The sequence below is a fragment of the Pteropus alecto genome, unplaced genomic scaffold, assembly GCF_000325575.1.
Source record: "Pteropus alecto unplaced genomic scaffold, ASM32557v1 scaffold42, whole genome shotgun sequence".
Classification (NCBI taxonomy): Eukaryota; Metazoa; Chordata; class Mammalia; order Chiroptera; family Pteropodidae; genus Pteropus; species Pteropus alecto.
In genome coordinates, this window is record NW_006434825.1 from 11,587,471 (window position 1) to 11,595,705 (window position 8,235).

At 44.2% G+C, this 8,235-nt stretch overlaps 1 long non-coding RNA gene across 3 annotated transcripts in view; it reads right to left on the bottom strand.

Moving 5' to 3' along the window:
- Positions 1 to 2,457: 2,457 nt before the first annotated feature.
- The window catches only part of LOC102898333, a 10,002-nt gene continuing 4,224 nt past the window's right edge, over positions 2,458 to 8,235 (bottom strand). For 2 of the 3 annotated variants that reach the window (XR_003045727.1, XR_001516698.2), the window contains exons 2-3: positions 7,193 to 7,434; positions 2,458 to 4,286 (exon numbers count right to left, since the gene is read on the bottom strand). This is a non-coding gene — a long non-coding RNA (uncharacterized LOC102898333). The remainder of the gene's footprint in view (positions 4,287 to 7,192; positions 7,435 to 8,235) is intronic. The other variant, XR_001516699.2, reaches the window with a different exon arrangement.

The following is an 8,235-nucleotide window of genomic DNA, read 5'->3' on the forward strand; positions in this document are numbered from 1 at the left end:
ATGGGAGGGCTGCTTCTTTGTCTCGCCCACAGAGCGGGGGTGCTTTTCTTGTGTGTTTGTGTGCCTGGGGTGTGGGTACAATTTGCTGAACCTTAAGTATATGACATGTTCCCTCCTTTCCCTCCATACCCTACGCCCTCCAGATAGCCCTGGAATGTCTTATTCAGGCCATCCATCTCCCGTGGACAGAAAGCTTAACTGCTAGACCTGGCTCTTCTGGGTCCGGGTAATCCAGGAGGGTGAGCTTGGGAAGGATTCCAGCGCCTATACAAACTGCTAAGGAAGAGCAATCTATCATTTAGGAAATAAGACTATCATCAGCTTGTTTCAGAAGGTTGCAGTGGGGTGATGGCCACAGTTTGAGTTTGATGTCAATGGTCAAGTGTCACTTGTCTCTGAATATACCCAGGGCATATGGACCCACAAAAAGTGTTGACTTATAGAAGCTGAATAAGCAGACAAATTGCTATGCCTAACACCTACGTTTCCAGCTATTTCCTCTGAATCTCCTTACAACGTTCTATTCCACCTCCTCTTCAAGCATCCTTTTACAAACATCACTGCTAAGATTCCATTCTAGGCTCTTTTCTCCTCACTCTTGAAACACACTCCCTGAACCACCTTATTCATTCCTATGGCTTCCACCTATATGCTGAGGCTGTATGCCAGTGATTTACACAATACTCTGCTCACCTCCAGGCCCCCAAGCCCAACTGCTGACTGACTGGACACCTCTTTTGGAACAGCATGCTCAAAATCAAACTCAACATCTCAAAATCTGTTCCTCCTCCAGGGTCCTTGGGATTGCCAACTACCCAGGTACCCAAAGCCACTTAACCTCATCCTTGACTTTTTCCTCTGTCCCTTCAACTCAGCTATCAGAATCCTCTTAATTAAATGCCCTAAATACTTCTAAATTCTGTCCACTTCTCTTTATCCCCATTGATGCCACTCAGGTTCAGGACACATTTACCTCTCACCTAGACACAAAAACTGCCCCTTCACAGGCTCCCTGCCCCTAGTCTTGCCTCTCTTCCATCCATTCTCCACGGTTCAGTCAGAGTGATTCCTAAAACATAAATTCACCAATACAAGCTCTCTGTTAGGGTAAATTCTAGACCCCCTCAAACATGGCTCACAAAACCCTTTGAGTCTGTTCCCCTCTCCAGCCTCTCTTCTGCCCCCTAACTTCGTACTTTGCTTTGGAGCTTCACTGAGCTGCTTGCAGGGCTTGCTTGCCCCATCCTAGTACCCTCTTCTCACCTCTCATCTTGCCTTGCTAATGCCTCTTCTGACAGGCTTCAACCTAGACATCTCAGACTTTTACAGGAAACTGCTTCACCACGAAACTCCTGTCACAGGAGCCTTCACTTCCCCTAGTATAATACTAATTACACCCCATTGCAATTGCTCATTTACTTTGTACCCTCCAATGTGTACATCTATAAGTATTTGCTGACTATTCTACTAATTAACAGACACCACCCAAGTCTGGGGAAAAAGACTGGTGTCTTAAGGAGTTTGGTCCAAGTTATTTTTGTTTCACTTGTTTTTAAACAGCTTTATTGAAATTTAGTCCACATACCATGCAGTTCAACCATTTAAAGTACACAGTTCAATGGCTTTTAGTATATTGACAGAGTTGTACAGTCACACCACAATCAATTTGAGAGAATTTTCATCGACCCCAAAAGAAACAGCACCCCTTAGCTATCAGCCCTGGGCCTTCATATCACCCGGCCCCACCCCCACCCTGAGGTAACCACTAATCTATTGTCTCTATAGATTTGCCTATTTTTGATATTTCTTATAAATGAAATCAGGTTAGGTCTTTCCAACTTACCCAGTTCTAAGATTCACCTGAGAACTGCCCTGGAGGTTCAAATTCAGAGGTTTGGAGTGGGGCCAGGGAATCTGTATTTTTAACATGTATTCCCGGCAATTCTCTGTTTAATCAGGTTGCATCTGCCTTTATCATCCCCAGCAACCAATGCCAAATACAGAGTAGGTGATCAAGATTGGCTTTTGATGAATACCTCTAGAACTTGTGTCTAGTTCTCGGCTCCCTATATCCAACTCCCTAAGTTATGTCTTGGTCTTACCTCAAACGACCTGAAAACATTTAAAGTATGAAAGCACAGTTATGTCCAATGCAGAAAAAGCATGGACACTCAAAACATTCCCCACAGTCCCCCAAGAAGCACAGATTTTTAGAACACACTTTTACCACCAAGATCCCTATTAAGGAATGGAACAGGAGCCTGAGCAGGGAACCATACAGGGGAGAACTGTCAGACTGGTGGAGGTAAGCAAGTTGAATCTACAGGGGCCACAGGGAGCAGTTAGAAAAACAAGGTGGAGGAGGTGATCAGGGGCTTGGTCACATAGGCCTTCTGCAGTAGCTGAGGAGTTTGGAATTTACCCCCAGGGAACTGGGTAGGTATCCTTGGGCTTGAAGCAGGGGAATTTGGTGATCACATCTGTGCTTTGGAAAGGTCACTCAGGCAGTTCTATGGAGGGAGGAAGCAAGAAGCAGTGATGAGTCTAAAGCTGTGATCAGAAGAAATGATAGGGGCCTGGGCCAGGGTAGATGCAGTGGGGATGGAGAGGAGATTAGAGTGAAGAGATGTTCTGAAGGCAGACTAGACAGAATTTGGTGATTGATAGGATGTTGAAGATGAGAGAATGAAGCCCAGGTTTCTGGCCTGGGCAATAGATAGATGGTGGTATCTTTCATCGAAATGGGGAGCCCTCGAGAAGCAGGTAAGAAGGAAAGTGACAAGGCTCATAAGGGTGGCCTGGGAGGAATCCAGGAGGGAGTATCCAGAAAGAAGCTGGATATGAAGATCTGGGGCAAGAAGAGAAAGCTGTAAGCTAGAGGCAGGAACTTGGGAGTCATCCTTTCTTTACGTGAAAAGACTCATATGACTGAGTCCAGTGAGCAATCTGTTCCTCCTACACCTGCAGCCCATACCTTTTATGTATCTCTCCATCCTTGACTCATGAAGTATAGTCTGGCCTCCCCAGACTAATATAAGAAAAAAAATATAAGGCACTTGAGGACTAGGGTCATCATTTATCTCCATTATTACCTAGCCTCAATCATAGACCTGGGTCTTCAGCAATTTTTCAGGACATATTTGTAGATTAAGTCATCACTCCAAATGTCTCTGCTATCTGCCTTCCAAGTGCCTGAAATTTCCATCATTAAAGCCCTTCCTTTAGGTTAAGGCAGTAGTGTCAAACTTGTTTTAGGGGCAGAAACCATTTTTCTCCCTGAAAAAAAAAAAAATCACAATTTGGAAAAGTGGGGGGAAATGGGGAAGCAGAAAGGCCCAGAGCCTGCCTGATAGACCTCCCTTCCCTTCCCCTTCCAAAGCAGCCCTGAGGTAAAGAATCATCTTCAGAGGATTGCTAGGAAAATGGAAATGTATCCGGCAGAGTGAGAACCTCTGAGCAGCCAATGAAAGAAGAGGACAAGAGAGGGGAGAGGGTGTGGCTGGAAGATCTGAGCACTCTTTCTGGTTTTGCCAAAAAGTTATTGGACAACTCTGAGTAAGTATTCATTTCTTGAGTTTGGGAAAAAACTGTGCCTAGCTCTTCAAATAAAGCCGTGAACATCAATTAAAAGGGCAAATATGAAAAACTGTTTTGCAAAATGAGATGGATTATTAAAGGCTGAACAATGCGTGTCTGAAAAATGCAGATAAGAGTACAGACAATAAAATTAACTCACTTCCCCAAATGGGATATAGATCTAGGCAAAGTACTTTAGACTTTTGAAGGCAGTAATTTGAGCTGAGAGGTAAAAAATTAATATGGCTTTTACAGGGGTCTAAAGAAAGTATACATCAATAAGGAAAAAAATTCCTATGGTCTGAGTAGGAGATGATGTAGAAGGGCAGGTCTTCAAAAAGTTAGGAGAAAGTGGTTGGCCTTGGCAGTTGACACTGAAAGCTTTCCCAATGTCTTATAAGGTTTAGCATCACTACTCTACACTCTAGTCCAACGGTATGAGATGATTTACTGTCCCCCTAATACTTTTGTGCCCTTTTATGCCCTTGATTATGACTCTTCACCTTACATGCCTTCGCCTTGCTTGTTAATACCCAAATAAACAGGATACTCCTGCAGATGATTTGCTCCTTTATGTATGAGTCCATTTCTTCCCATTATAACAATTTGGGTGTTAATTTTCTGTTGTTGTTTTCTAACAAGTCTGACCAGTTAAACTTTGAGTTCAAGGGCAGGAAACACATCTTGGGTCGTCTTTGTATCCCCAGTGCCTAGAACAGAGAGTCAAACACAAACGGTACTCAAAAAATGTTTGCTGAATTGGATTATATCTCACACATGTCCCCAATAGATAGAGGCAACAGGAGTGTTCAAGTGTAACTTCAGGTCTTATCACCAAAGTGGGCAGGAAGATTCTTGCCCACTGTTACTTAGAAAATTGACACATCTCTCCATTTGTTTATTCTCTTGCTTAAAGAGCTCAAAAAAAAAAAAAAAACAAAACCCCAACAAAAAAAAATCCATATAAATGATCATGATTATTGCAAGCCTCATGGGGCAACACGTGGGAGGCAAGGAAGATCTTGGAAATAGAATTGTTCTCCTGAAAATAACAGTGCAAAGTACAACTCTCCCAGAAAGAATGGCTCCCAAGTAAGAAAAGCCGAGTCAGTAACCGATTCTATTAATGAATCTAGATCATGTCTATCAGAAGGTAGATTTGAGAGTGAGAGTATGTAACAAGAAGTATAAAAATAAAAGAATAACAATAGTTTATATTTATTGTATGATTACTGGTACCTAGGGCCATGCCAAAAGATTTACTTGTATTTTCTCATTTAATTCTTACCACTGTGTGAAGTACAATTATCATCCTGTCTTATAGAGTAGAAACCTGCAGTTGAGTTACTAAATCACCCAAGATCACATAGCTAATAGGGAGCCAAGAAAAAACTCAAATGCTGGACAGTCTGACTCCAGCATCCAGAGAGAGGTGATAGTAAACATTTAAGGAAAATAACTGACACCTCTTAATCTAATTAACTGCTCACCAAAGCTTTCTAGTAATGTGGCTTCCCAGAAGGCTCTCCAGTAGGGAGAGAACATGTCTTTTGCCAGCATGAGAGCACCGGTCCACTTGCCACTTAGTAAAACAGCCCTCTGCTTACCCATTCAAGTTCCTGTGAACCTGACAAGTCCTTAAGGAAGGAATCTACTCTCAGGATACATACTATTTTTCTGATCTTATCTGTGAGACTGAGGATCAGATCTTGGAATGTGGTGACTTCACCAATGCCATGTGGTAAGCTGACAGCCTTCTGCTGATAATGCCCTGAACTCTTGTGGACTACAAACCTAAGAGACAGTCCATGGGAAGAACACTTCCTTAAATTACCGAGTGGTTTTAAATCACAAACGTTCTCATTGGGGAGGTAGTCTAGTATAGTACTGCAGGGAACAAACCTGTTCTTATTTTTATCATCCCGTTTCTCAGGCTCTCATCATATTACTTTTCCCCCTCAGCTTGTTTCTGTCTAGCCTGAAACATCCTATCCTTTTGGTTTGGCTTTCTGTTCCTTGGTCTTTGGAACTAATTCCTTGAAGTAGGACACCACAATTTTCTTCAAGGCAAAGAAAACATTTCTTTTTTTCCTTCCTAGTGATCCTCAGCATTTTCTCAGCCCTGTGTCAGAGCAGCACATGGGATCTTTGTCTTCAGAAAACAGGCTCTAAGGCCACTTGGACCCCATTCCTGGCTTCTGATGACTCGAGGTCATAATAGTCGTAACTATAGTTGATCTAATATACAGTCATTGTCTTAGTTGCTATAACAAATACTACTGCTATAACAAAAAAACACTGACTGGATGTCTTATAAACAGCAGAAATTTATTGCTCCCAGTTCTGGATGCTGAGAAGACCAAGGTCAAGGCACCAATATGGTCACATTCTGGTGAAGGCCCTCTTCTTGGTTCATAACCAGTGCCTTCTTGCTTTGTCCTCACATGGCAGAAGGGACTAGGGATCTCTATGAATCTTCTTTTAAAAGGCACTAATCACATTTATGAGGATTCCACCCTCATGACTTAAGCACCTCCCAAAGTCTTCTGCTACTAGTACCATCACATCTGGCATTAGGATTTCAACATATGAACTTTGGAGGAATATAAATATTCTGACCATAGCAGTTATAAATATAATTGTAAATATAGTTGAGGATTTTCCCCATCTAAATATATTGCTTTATATTTGTTCACAATAAAGCCTTAGAAGATGTTCTACCTTACTCTTAAAGATGATTTGAGCTAAAATGGTAGAGAAAGTGAATTACTCAGATTATTAAAAGTTCTAGAAAGAAAAAAAGCTAACAATTTAAGTGCAAGTCGGCTTTGTTGTTTCTAGTACAGTTCCTAAGGCTACCAGGAGCTGTTTGCTGTAGAGGGCTGAGGAAAATGCAAAATGCAAATATTCCAGAGGTATCTATTTGGTAATTTTCCTCCAAGTTTGCCTTTTCTTTATGCCGGAGTCTTGGATTTCAAAACTAAATAGGTCAAGTAAGCCTTCTTTCTCCTGTATCACTCCCAATGGTATATAAACTTGCTCTAAAACCCTACCATCTTTTGAAAAAATCTCCTCTTGACTCCATATCCTTCTACAGTTATCCCTAAATTTCTCTGCTCCCTTCACAGCAAAGTGTGCTGTTTCTACTTCCTCACTTTCCCATTCACTCTTCGACTCATTCTAGTCATGTCCACATTTCTAATTTACCAACACGAATCAAGCCAAGAATACAAATGATATTCTCCAGTGACATCCAAGGTGACCAATCCAAACTGTCTCTGGCCCGAGTATACTTTTCAACAGCACTAGACACAGTTGATCACTTCCATCCTATCTGAAACCTTCTCTGCACTTAGACTTCACAACTCAACACTGTGGATTTCTTTCTGCCTTCCTGGCTCCTCCTTTCAGTCTCCTTCTCCATTACCTTATCGCTAAATGTTGGAGTGCCTAGTATTTGGCATTGGAACTTCTCTCTTTCCTCCAAATCAGGTCATAAACTGCCAGCCCACGAGTGTGCTTTAATCAGCTCATGCACAATTTAAAGATCTGATTTAGTTGCCAACAACTAAATAGCTGGAGATTTTACATTTAAAAACTCCAGGTTTCTGATTACCTTTTTCAAGAAAACCAGACCTGTCAATATCGGGGCGGCATTGTCATAATGGAACAAATGGAGTTGAAACTGTCCTCTTGACGCTGGGTCCGTTTGTTATCCGTGATATCTAAGGGAGTTGAGAATACAATCCTGAGTCAGATTCCCAAAAGTACCAAAGGCTCGCCTCCTGGAGCCTCCAGAACATCCAGTCAGTCCTCGGTCAACTTTATCGCTGGTTGGGCAGAGTCCGCAGCTGCACCCTGGGGAGGGAGAGGGGCGACCGTACTGTGAGGGGCTGAAGCACTCCGCCCACAGAGAATTTAACAGCTCTCAGAGCAATGACAAGTGCACGTTTTAAAATACAGAATTACAGCGCGCCAAATACAGAAAGTCCTTTTGGCAAAAGACGACTGCTATGGCCGTGTAAAAGCATCAAGTCTGGTCCTCCGCTGGCCTCTCAGGGCTGAGGTGGCCTGGGCACACCAAGAAGTAGCCCTCTTATACGGCGGAGAGATGCCCAAAACCTGCTGGGCAAAGACAGCTCTTCTCGCTGTCACTCGCGGGTGCAGGGTTGTTTCTGAGATGAGAATGCGCGGGACCAGTAAGGCCTTTCTCGGTGGCGGGCTGCGGTGCGGCGCTCGGAGGGCGGGTGGGACTAGAATTAGGGCGGAGACTAGGGCGGGGCCTGGTCTAAGAGCCTCTTCAGCCCCACCACCTAGCCCCTCGCGGGCTTACTCCAAACACCTTCCACCCACTTTACTTGTTCATGGTGGGAGACTGCGGCTAGGGAACGAGGTTAAGCGGACCCGAGATCCTGGACCGCCCAGAGGCGGGGTTCTCCGCCCAGGAAGCCACACCCAGCGGGAACCCGGACTTCCCGGCGCCCGCAGAGCCCACGCGCGACCGGGCGAGAGCGCGGGAGGGCGCGTGCGGCGTGACGTGACTTGCGGCGCGTTCCGTGACGCCATCGCGCCCGCTTTTGAAAGTTGGCGCCCGGGGCCGCCTCCCATGCTGCTCTGCCCCAACCCCTCCCCTCACCTTTCCTCCCCCGCCCTCCTCTC